The following is a 12,767-nucleotide window of genomic DNA, read 5'->3' as shown; positions in this document are numbered from 1 at the left end:
ACCTTTCGTCTTGATCTGGTCTTTTAAGTATCCAGACTTCAGTAGATAAGCCACTTCTTTCCTCAGGGTAAAGCAATAATCCGTCGTGTGTCCAACGTCCATGGGTTAGGGTTTTCCACATTTCTGGGCCATCTGACTACTGGTCCCATGTTGTCAAGCCTCTGGATTAACCTTGCAATATCAACACTGAAGTTATGCTCAAAAATAGGTGGAAAAATTTTAGCCTTACCTTGATACTCATGTGCCAGGTTGACTTCTGAATGGTCTGGCCTGGAATATGGAGTAGGTCTGTAACTGTTTCCTTTGTTGCTTTTCCTATTGCTCTTTTCATAGTCCTTTGGTCCACTGGATGATCCGAGTTTGTAGCTCTTGTCTTCTTTTAGCCTGATAAAAACAAGAGTCTTGGTCTGGACATCTTCGAAGGTATGGCAGGGATACTTAGTGAGCTCGTTGTATAAGTCACTATGTGGTAGCAACCCCTGCCTGAATGCCTCCACTGGTGTTCCAACGTCACACCTGGGAATATATACTTTTTCTTTGTTGAATCTTGCAAGGAATGTCCTGAGAGTTTCATCAGGCTTCTGTGTAATCCGGTAAAGATCACTGGATCGCTTGTCCAACTCCCTGCTACTCGCAAACTGCTGGGTGAAGTTGTTGATCAGGTTGGCAAAGGAATGGATGCTCCCATTTGGCAGGTTGATGTACCATTATAAAGCAGTGCCGGTCAGGGTTGTTCCAAATCCCTTACACATGCAAACTTGACTGAATTCGCTGGGAATGGATGCAGCCAGCATTTTCTGTTTGTAAAGGGCCACATGGTTTTGTGGATATGTGGTCCCATCATAGATTTTCATAGACGGGACCACAAACTTCTTGGGCAAGTCCACTTTTGCTATTTCGTCTATGGAAGGCGAATCAAAGATAATCGGCGACTTCTTCCAGCCGGGGTACTCCGGGTATCTTGTCGAATTTTTCATTGAGTTTCTTGATTTCCTGGACTACTGCCATCATGATGGCTGCTGCAGATTCATCAGGTTTTTCATTGTTATTTTTTGGCTCACCATCATCATCAACATTGATGAATTTAGAACCACTTAGGCTCCCAAAACTAGAAAAATTGATGTTTTTTATAATTGCAGGATTTCTGTCTTAGATTGGGCTACTTTTTCTTTCAAGCTTTCCAACTCAACGATTTGTTGGAGGGCTGCATTCAACTGTTCTTCAACGGTAGGCTGGGCCATTTTTGTAGGATATTTGAATTTTTGTAAGATGAGGAAAAAAGATTTAAAGAGCTAGATGCCCCACGGTGGGCTCCAATTATTTTGTGTGGATTTTGCGCTGGACAAAATCAGGTTATGGTAGATTTAGGTAGGGTAAACTAGCTCTAATTGGTCTGTGATTCAGGTTGACAGGGTATAATGCAACATAATATAAGTACGATAAAATAACAATAAAGAGACAAAGAATTTTGTACGTGGAAAACCCTTAAATGGGAAAAAACCACGGGCACCAAGCCAGGAGAGGATTTTCACTATTATATTGAATATTTAGCACAATGACGTATGATTAGCTTAGAAGTTGTGAAAGAGTATTGTATGCTTAAATTCGTCTTGTGTATGTCTCGTGTCTTTAAATGACTTCCAAATACTTCTTATATAGTGATGATTTGAACGACTGCTTGATCTCACTATTAATGCGGAATATTTGCCTTAATTACCTGTAATAATTCTCATTATTGCGTCCTTAATTGCTGCCTTAATTGCGGAATCTTCCTATTTAATGCTGCGTATGTATTCCTCTTATAATATGATTTCCTGGTCTAATATCGTCCTGATATTTTGACCGTTCCCCTCTCCATGGCCTGGCGCCTATCTTCGTGTGTCCTGACAGCTTGACATCCTGACGCCCTGATAGTCAGGCTAAGGTAAGATATTGATCAGGGATATCTGCGGATTTCCATGCCCAACAGTATGTATAGGAGGAGGATTCGTAGAGGAGAGATTTTGAGACAGCTGCTAGATCGTCTGATTTTGTGATTGCATTCCAGGTAGGGTTCCCTACTCGGTATTAATTACATGATGTGTGTGGTGGTTGTATTGTTATTGTTGATTTATCATACTGCTGGTGTTTGTGACGGTTGTTGATTAACATCGTTGATTGTATTTTGTATCTGTCTGTGATCTTCGGGGTGCATCCCTGGCTGAGTGGAGTCACTTGCGGGAGTGGCTTCACGCCCTTGATTCGCCTTCTGTGGAACCCGCCACAGAAGGGATGTGCACATTAATGAACATGGGTTTATCACTCGGATGAGATGAGCAGGGCTTAGGTGGGTACGGCTGCGGTCCCTCACTGGCGGTGTGGAGTATCTGTTGCGATGGGTACTCTGGACGGACTACACGCTTTAGTGTGTAATAAGTTGTGTGGAGATTGATTATGGAAACTGGGATTTGATGTGACGATCGAGCTGTTTGACATTTGTTTTATTGTGATTTGTATTGTGTAATTACTACTGACCCCGTTTAATGTTTTGAAAACTGTGGTGATCCATTCGGGGATAGTGAGCAGTTCTTGAGAAGGTTAGATATGATGCATTTGGGCTAGCTGGGATGAGTCATCACTTGAAATTAGAAGAGTCTTCCGTTGTGTCAGACGATGTCCTTAGTTATTCAGTTTTGCTAGTAGACAGTTTTGGTTTTGGATTGTATTTCATTTAACAGTTTTGAGTTGGAATATGTAATCACTTAAACAGTATTTTACCTTGTTAAAGTACATTTCTTCATTGTCTTATGATTATCATTGCCCTGGGTAACCGAGATGATGACGTTCCAATACCTGAGTGGTCCTGGTAAGGCACTTGGAGTATGGGGGTGTCACACAGACAATGCACTTAAAATAGTTCAAGCAAGCACATACCTGTTCTAAGTAATACCACAGATCCTTAATCAATACCTAAGCAAGCACAAGGTATTATCAAGTCTGACTTATAACTAAGACTCAGCAAAGTTAGTAAGATTTGAAAGTTTTTGAGAGAAATCTCAAGGTTTTCATTTATCAAAGTCTGAGTAAAGGGTCCTTAAATAGTCCTTTTCTGTGAAGTTTCAGTACAAATAAATGATAGATATCTCCATATAAGGACCAAGAATGATCATAGGAAGCAAACAAGAGTAGTGGAAATATTTTACAACGGATACAAAAGGAAATTAAAGCAAACTTAACAAAAATAAAAGAGCTGCAAGTTGATAGTGACAGGCTGTCCTTGGCTGTTGTGTTTCTTTGGCTAGTTGTTGAAGGTAAAATGGCCTTGGTCCAGGCACCATCTGTGGCTCAAGGCTCTATCTGGTGAATGCTGAAATAGGGCAAGAGTTTCTTGTTGAGAGTTTTTCACTTGTTTGGCCAAAAATGGCAACTTTACTTTATCCGAATTACCCTCCTGTAACTTGCTTTTCAGTATCATTTTCTGTGCAATGCCTTAGGAATTGGGCCTGGCTCCTTAGGATGAATTTGTGATTAGTTGAACAAAGATTCAGCTAGCCAAGGTGGCAGCTGGTGGGTAGTTTGAATCGTGCACTTATGGCCTGATGAACTTGGACTGTCAGTTGATGATGCGCGACTGTTGTTGTTGTGACAGTTCTTGGCCTGGGTTGTGCCTGGTATTCCTGGCAAGATAAGGGCGTGCTTAGTTTATCCCTGGCCATCCTCTAAGAGATTGCTAGCCTGGTTAACAACTCTTGCTGCAGTTCGGGTTATAAACATTTGAAAACATACCCGGTGGATAAGAACTTTGTCTAAAGGCTTGATAAGCACATACCTCCTCCATAGTATCTTGGCATAGAGCGGCATAATGACCCGCACCTACGCAACCTTTATAAATGATGATTTGGCTAGTAGAGGACATGATATTGAGTTGTTGAAGAGAATCCCTAACATCTTGTTCTAGTGATTGTTGGTGGAGTAAGGCAATTTGAGCCAACAAAACGGGATTATCGGAAGACTCCTCCTTACCCTTGAGTGGCACACTTCGGGAATTGACATATTGCGCGTCATGGATTCAATTGTGGCATGAGTAATATCGGTGTCAATTTGATCTAACCGCCCATTGTTGGTGGAATCTAGAATCCTTCGGGACTCGACACAACATCCATTATAGAATGTTATAGCTAGGAACCAAGCATCCAACCCATGATGTGGGCATTGCCGTTGCAACTCCTTGTACTTCTCCCAAGCTTCATATAAGCTCTCAAGAGCTTGTTGACGGAATCCGGTGATTTGGCTCCTCACGGTTTGAGTTTGATCCGGTGGTAAAAACTTTTGATAGAAAGTAAGAGCCAATGTCTCCCATTTATCATATGGTGACGATAAATGTGCCTTTCTTAATGTGGTTGAGACACGACGTCTGGCAGGAGACCCGGTTGGATTCCGGACCAGGTATATCTGGGCGTGTCCCGGTACCTGTTTGTGATTGTTGGTATGTCTAGGCGTGTTCCGGTACCAGTGTGGTTGTCAGTATGTCTGGGTGTGTCCTGGTATCGTGGTGGTGGCCGTTTGATAGCATTTCATTCATATCATAGTCACATTGCATTTTCACACACACTCGTGTCGTGTCACACTTTATTTATTGAAACTGACGTTTCTGTGTCTGTGTAATTGTCACCTATTTCCGAGGTGGCCTGTGTCGATCCATATGATATTTCCAATCATATGGGGATCAGGTTGAGTAAAAGTTTACTTGTTGACGCGATCGGGATTTGGGCCGTGCCTTGGACTTGGAGTCGAGTAGTGTAACATGAATGACATAGTCATAGACGATTTGTATAATTAACTTTATATTTTAGTTTATGTTTATAATAACTAAACTTGTTATTTATCTAATGAAGTTTCTTAATTGTAATTCACATTTCAATGCCTCGGGAAACTGAGATGGTAATATCTCAAAGTTACCTTGGCCGGGTAAGAAGAGGGTGTTACAAAGCGGTATCAGAGTGACGATTTTGGAATCTAAACCAATGAATTAAAATGAATCTAGGAGCGTTTAATAAAATGAACCCGACATGAGTACAATAGGATCCTAGTTTTGGGTGAGTAGAATCACTCATTTCAAAACTAGATTCTATTGTTTTGGTTGGTCAATACGTGGGTGGTTATGATTCGAGAAACGTGAACTGAAATGTTGCATGATTATACTTTTATTATGGTTTGTTAAGCATCTTGCATGATATAGAGGTTTTGTGATAAATGATAATATATGATAGTTGAAAGGATGAAATGGAAATGTTTACTTGAGTGAGATATATGTGATGTGAGTAGAGGATTGTTTCATATGAAATGCCATTATTATTTGTATGATTGTTGCGTGTTTGAATATGTTGAGTTTGAAGCCGTAAATTGAATAGTTGATAGGATTCTTACATGATATAATTGTTCATATGGTATATGATAACATGTATAATTGGATGAAAGTGATGATAAACATGACGTGTTTTGGTGGATGGATATTACTTGTTAGAGTGTGAGTGGCGTTAGCCCCATTCTTTAGCATTTTAATACTGTATATGTTTGAACTTAATTAGTGCTATTGTTAGAGTGCGATCGATAATAGTTGTTAGTAAAGTAGTCGCTAGTATAAGAAGTAATCCTTAGTCGGAAATTACAAACCATAGAGAGACACCCAACCGAGTGCAAGCTAGTACTCGACCGAGTGAACCCTACCACTTGACCGAGTGGACCAATTTCTAGAACTTGATTCCAGAAGTGAGTCACTCGACCTAGTGGAGAAGGCACTCGACCGAGTGGACTTAGCACTCGACCGAGTGTCATTTTCTGGGTTGTGAAATTCGCGAGATATGCATTATTACCTTATTTATTGCATTTCTTCATCGTTTCTCATAACAAAAATACCAAAATCTCTTTAAATTTCTCCAAAACTCCATTATTAATGATTGTTGCTTGGACTTAAGCTTTCTACTCCATTTTATTTTCTTAATTCTTGTTAATTAAACAATGTGAGTGATTTTCTCATTGTTCTTAATTGTCCCAATTTGGTTTCGTTTAAATCCACGCTATTCCCTTCAATTTTGTCAACTAATTCCATGTTTTATTTGATTCATGAAATTAATCACCTTTTTACATCATTTATGATGTAAAGTATAATATTTTCATGTTGAATTTTTGCCAATTTTTTTTATGAACTCGAAAATATGTGTTCTGATTCAATGATTTGATTTTGTGAATGTTGCATGGTTAATTGTTTAACAAAGACTAAAGTTTGGTTGTTATTGCTAACCCTTATCATACATTTGAAATTTTATTTTGAAATTTTTGTCCCAAAATTTTTGAAGCTTGGATGTTCATGTTTGAGTTTCGATTTATTTTAGGGCTTAAAACTTTTTTAGTTGACTAATTAGGCCCAAAAATCTTGTCATGCTTAAGTTTTGAATTTCCTTTGTCAATAACGACATGTATTATTTTGAATCGGAATTTAATCTTAAAATGTTGTCCAAATTCTTTTGAAATTTCATCTTAAAATGAATGATTATGATTTTTTACGCTCATAACATCATCTAATCGTTTCTTGTGTTGCATGAACTTAAGAGTTTTGCCTTACAAATAGCCTCTCAAATTTTGACATATATGTTAGTTGTATCGACAAATGCGTAGTCTTGATTTTCATACTTCATTCTTATCTAATATTGTAATAAAGATTCAAGTGCTATTTAATGAGGTTAAGCATGGTCTCAAATTTTGAAATTTTTCTTTTCAAAATTTTCTAGATTTAGTTGATTAATAAGATTTAAATTTTGTTAATAATGTCATGTATTGTTTTAAATCAAAAATCTTGCCTTAAAACTTGCATCGTGGTATACATGATTAACTTTTAAATCTTGTACTTAAAGTATGGTTTCCTTGTTTTGTGGTGTTATGACCTTTGTTAATAATGTGCTATTTTACTTGATTTACCTTGTGGATTGTATAGTTTTGATGAGTGAGGACATGTAGGCACCTGTGGTTGTGTTTGAAAAGATGTGAAATGAGAGTGAGTCATAGAGCTTGTTAGGGTAATTGGGCAAGTTCTAATAATGTGTGATGAGTGGTGTTGTATTTTGAGAGTTATGAATGTGAAATATGTGTTTTATTGGATTGATGTGAGTTTGTTCATTTGATGTGGATCGGAGTCGTGTAAGTAAATAAGTGTATGATTTTGTGAAATAGAGAGAGTTGTTTAATGAATAAGGATGTTATTGGTCTAAATATTGGAAATGGTTGTTAGTGATTAAACTGGATTCGATAAAGTGGTAATGTGGGCATTGTGAGTAAGGGGAATTGTGAATGAAAATGAGTGATGTAAGAGTATGTGTAGGTAACATGGGGTATGAAAATTTAGAGATATGAGGACGTATCATGGTTATTGACTTTTGAGGAAGGAATCTTTTATGTTAAGCGGTAATATTGGTGACTGCGTATAATTTACCTTGTAAATTACGAGTATGAAAAAGTGACTATAGCTTACGTAAGGTGTCTTGAGTTGAGAAAGATGATTATATGAGGCAATTTATGGATAGTAAGTGAAGTGTAATCTAGGTTGGATATTCGTTAAGTGTTTGAACTTATGGATAGTGAACGAGGTTTGAATTGCATGTTAAAGGATATTGTTAATGAGCATGAGTTAGAAACATTGGTTGGCAGATAATCGAGATATATAATGATAGATTTAGTGTTATCAAGTTTGGTTTTCGCGGTCATGACAGTAAGGGTTTGGCTTGTAATGCTTGAGGGTTCAATCATATTGTCGAGGTAGTTGATCCTTCGTGTTATAGAGTGTAGACGTTTAATTGGTAGTAGGTGTGTATAAGTGTGAAAATAGTTATGTGAGACTTGATCCTATGAGTGGTAGTATATATGTTGTTTGTAAACTTGTCTCCCAAACGTCAGAAAAAGTGTCCAAAGTATACATCGTAATCTTGTGCTAGTGTCCATTTGAGTGATGATGTTGTCATTATTCCTTGAGAGTAATGAGTGGGTAAGGCCGTGTCCATGAGATAGTATAAGTGTTGTGGCTATCGATGTGACTATTGTAGTTGTTGATGACAATATGGTGATACCGTCGCCGGGTATGGAGAGAAAATAGAACAGTTGTGAAATGAACTATGAAATAGTATGTTTGTGTCGGTAGTATGTCTCGGATGTTTTATCTTAATTGTTTAATGATGATGGCCATAGGGCCAAGAGTTATGCTTAAATTCGGTTATTTAATGGTATGTTAGTCACCATCGGAGTCTATTAGCACTTATGTGATAAAATAGGAAGTTTGGAACCGAGTTGAGAAGGAAAACATTATGGGAACCATGCACTCGACCGAGGGGACTGCTTTGACCCTTCTTTTGTTGATATTTGACCAAATATTGAGCATGTGCCCTTATTTCGCGGTTTATATTAGTTGACTTGTGTTGGATGACCATGATTGACCTTACATGGATGATATGTGTGAACTGTTTACGTTTTATTATATGGTGTGGCATTTTGCAAGTAAATGGGAATCGTTGATTTGACATGAATGGATTGATGACGGAAATAATGTGATAACCTTGTTTGATGTATGTTAATCGACGTGATTTTATTTGGTTGTGTAAATGTAAGAGGAAATATATAAATTTTGTTGCAAAGTGATCATTTGCATGATTGTGATTGTGATCCTCCTTTGGAGCGGAAGTGTTGATGATAGACGGGAACAGATATGGAAACACATGTGTTATCATGTGGTGGATTTGATGCGGTATATGTGTGGCATGATGTCCGGAAATGGGGATGTTAAATATGGTTGAGTCACATAACGAGTAATTTTTGCATTAATTGATTGTTTCCTAGACTCCGCATATTCTTGATTGATGTGCATACATGTTAATGTATGATATTTGACGTGATATAGATACGTGATAATAATCGACTTATACCCTGTGATAGATATGTATACATAACAAACATGAATGAGAGTTAGTTATGGGATTATAAATTAGAACCGTGGGTTTGACCTGACACTTGACCTTGGGAGGCTTGTAGATGGGGGATTAGATCATTGAAACTATAACTACATGAGGTTTGATTACGGATTTGCAATGAGTGCGAGAAATTATTGAACCTGGATCATAATCATTTGTGGAATTTAGTAATGATTGTGTGAGAGCACACCGTGAGGCTTGTTAGTTGAACTTTGGGACAAAGTTCTCTTTTAGGGGGATTAAATGTAACAATTCGGAAATTAAGGAAAAAGAAACTACGGAATGTGAGGAAGTAGTGAGAGCTGAACAAAGAACCTTGGGATGAGTGTGTGGTGCGGTTCGAAACTTTGTCGTCTAGGTCAACCAACCAAAACAGTATTTATAACTAAACAAACTACTCTTAATAGAGTGGTGAGTAAAGGTCGGATCCCAAAGGACGATTATTGAATTAAGTTATCGGTTGTAGAAAGCTATGTCTTAGGGTGTCACAAATTGGTTTGAGTTTTGAGATATCAAGCTACACTATTATAACAATGTAATGTAAAGAAACGAAAGTAAAACAATCAAGTAAAGTGGGGGTTTGTAAACAATAGATTAAGGCACTAGGGTGTCATGGGTTCATATGGGATTCATGGTGGTGATCATACAAACATGTTTTCATAGTTGTAAGCAAATTATTGTTATAGAGAATCGAGTTAGTTTATATCTTACGATTCATAGGAAGATTTGGGTCCCGGAGCCGAGTCGTCTAGACTGTACAACACCTACAAGTCGACTTACTTTCTTCCTATTCACTTCTATGTATGGTCTAACAAGACTCGAGTTGGTTTATATGTAACAAGTCTTGTTTTTTTTTTTTTGGTGAAATTTAAGTAATCTCTTTAAGCTCAAGCCAAGGATACAATGTTCATCACAAATTAGCTTACAAGACGATTGATCCAATCTCTATCACTAGTTCTTTTGACCCTACTTAACTGACTCATAAGCCTGATTTTCATCAGCTTTTTACATTGAGAGATCAAAATTACAAGTCTTGTTGAATAGATAAGAGATGTGAAAAATGCAAGGTTTCATAGTCTAGCATTTTATCAAGCATAACATGTGCATAGGTTAACACTATAGCAAGCAAGCAATCTTATGATAACATATTAGATTAAGTATGAATCTATCCCCATGTTATTCTTCCCCTAATCTCCCATTAACCGTAGCTAGGAGACTACTCACTCATGACTATTGTTTACATGTTAATGAAGGTGTCAATCATATTAGCAAAGTTAAACATGGTAAATGAGTAAGGTAATAATTAAGAAAGGATACAAAGGATTATACCAACTTGATGGTGATCCAAATAATATGCAAATAATAATAGAACAACACTTGATGAATGATGAAAAGTTGTCAAGTCTTTAATAAACCTAAATAGTCTTCAAATTACCCAAATAAACTAAGAACACTTGAAGGATTAAAAAGGAATTAATATTTGATTAATATTGGATTAAGATATTACAACTTGATTAAGAGTAAATAAACTTGATTAATACTAAATTCTAACTTGGTAAAACTTCTTGTTTAATCCCCTAAAACAATGGGGTATTTATACTAAGTACAAGTATTAGGGTAACTAAGGGCTTAAATGACGATTAAGTCCCTAAGAAGATGATTAGTGCTTTGCAAGTCCTAGAGGGAGCCGTCCGGATTGTTATTGAAGAAAACTCGTGCTACCCAGTGACCCGCTCAACCTGAGGTTGACACGCTCAGATTGGGCTTTGAGACTCCCGACCTGGGCTCGGGACGCCCGGATTGATGGCTGAGATGTCCGGATCAATGCTTGAGACGCTTGGATCTTTGATAAGTTCTTTTTCTTCTTCTTCTTCTTCTTCTTCTTCTTCTTCTTCTTCTTCTTCTTCTTCTTCTTCTTCTTCTTCTTCTTCTTCTTCTTCTTCTTCTTCTTCTTCTCTAACTGCCCAAGGATCTGTGGCGATCGTTGGTAGGTCGTGGGGCTCTTCATCATTGCTTATTTCTACTTCATTTATTCACTTAGACCATAGTAATGGTCTCCTCTTTGATGCTTGGTCATTAGATGCACTCCATTTAGCTCTACTTTGCTCCATAAGTGCAAGGTTGGCAATCCTCTCCTACCAAGGACACAAAACCTCAAAGAATATGCAAAGTAGGGAACTAAAGATAAGAAACGACCCTAATAAGCACTAGAAAGCATAGGAACGAGGCTAGTTTGGGGACTAAATGTGCAGAAATATGAGTCACATCAGTGTGATGTTTATAAAGGAACGTATACGGTAGACAAGCACGTGAGGCGAGAGAGAGTACATGGGAATAGGTGATGAGACTTGTAGAGACTTGAGAAAGGAGAGAGCGGGGCAAATTTCGGCAACGAAGTTCATTTTATGGGGAGAAGACTGTAATACTCCGTTTTCTTGCTTACATTCTTTTTTTCGTTAGTTGCACCTCTTGAAGTAGTAGTTTAATTGCTTCAGCGTAAACGCTGTAAGGAAGGGATTTGCTTCTTTATTATATTTTCCCAGTAAATGGACGCCTATTATATTTATATGAGTTATGTTTGAGACGGAATAATAAAATAATAATAATAATAATTATTATTATAAGATGGTAATGATAATAATGATAATAATAATAATAATAATAATAATAATAATAATAATAATAATAATAATAATAATAATAATAATAATAATAATAATAATAATAATAAGTTTTAATGATAATAATAATACGTAATACGATACATGTATAATATATGTATACTATACTCACCTTATATACTTCCACCTCACCTTATATACACTCTACTTTATCCACCCTATCCCTTATCCATACAAAATTCCAACAAAATCCACTTAAAACATAAAGGAAGAGAGGAAGAGAGGAAGAGAGGAGATGTGGAGATTTCGTCACCCCGCCTCGAGATCATAAGGTAAGGCAGTCTAACACTAGTTATATATTATTTTAATTGACCGCCTCGACCTTGACTCACCCTAGACCCATCGTTGACCACCATTAGGCAGTCATTGACCAACCAAATATAGGTTTGACCAAGCCTTTATAAGCTTATTATTGTTGTTGTTGTTGTTGTTGTTGTTGTTGTTGTTGTTGTTGTTGTTGTTGTTGTTGTTGTTGTTGTGTGACCGTCTTATGACGGCTTTTAACTCTTATTTCGTGACTGACCGGAGGTAGTCTTCGGTGGTGGTTGCCATGTGATGTTTGGAGGTCACGGTGGTGGGTAGAGGTGGTGGTTAGGGTGGCCGTGGGGTGGCGCAAACCAAAGGTTAAAGGAGGGAGCACAGGTTGGATAAGGGTGTATAGTAGTGTGGTTGTTGTTGATGTTGGCTGCGGTTGTCATTGCCTATGGTGGTTGCTGGTGTTGGTTGTGGTCAGGGGTGACCACGGCAGTGGCGGGTGTCGGCCGGTGAGGGCTAGTGGTGGCGGGCTTTGAGTGTGTGTTTATGGTGTGTGTTGTTGCGGGTGGTGTTGGTGACGGGTGTTGTTGTTCCTGCCACTGTTTGGTGGCCGTGGCTAGAGTTGGCAATGGGCCGTGCTGGGCCGGCCCGTCGTGCCTGACCCCAAAATTGGCCCGGCCTAGGCATAGGTAGTGGGCTTGATGGGCCGTGCCGTGCCAGGCCCACTGATCAAAACCCGCGCCGCGGCCCACTCAAGGTACGGCCATTTTCGTGCTCGGGCTGTGCCTGGCCCATGGGCTTTTCGTGCCTTGTTCGTGGGCAGACCCATGGGCTTAGTATT

At 38.3% G+C, this 12,767-nt stretch overlaps 1 non-coding gene across 1 annotated transcript; it reads left to right on the top strand.

The window, feature by feature from the left end:
- The first annotated feature begins 4,174 nt into the window (after positions 1-4,174).
- Positions 4,175-4,281, top strand: LOC141616585 (small nucleolar RNA R71). The gene has a single exon (XR_012530922.1). It is a non-coding gene; the product is annotated as a small nucleolar RNA R71 (small nucleolar RNA).
- Positions 4,282-12,767: the final 8,486 nt, after the last annotated feature.

This window comes from Silene latifolia, chromosome 11, assembly GCF_048544455.1.
Source record: "Silene latifolia isolate original U9 population chromosome 11, ASM4854445v1, whole genome shotgun sequence".
Taxonomy (NCBI): Eukaryota; Viridiplantae; Streptophyta; class Magnoliopsida; order Caryophyllales; family Caryophyllaceae; genus Silene; species Silene latifolia.
The sequence above is the reverse complement of the archived record's forward strand: the minus strand, read 5'-3'. Positions and strand labels throughout refer to the sequence as shown.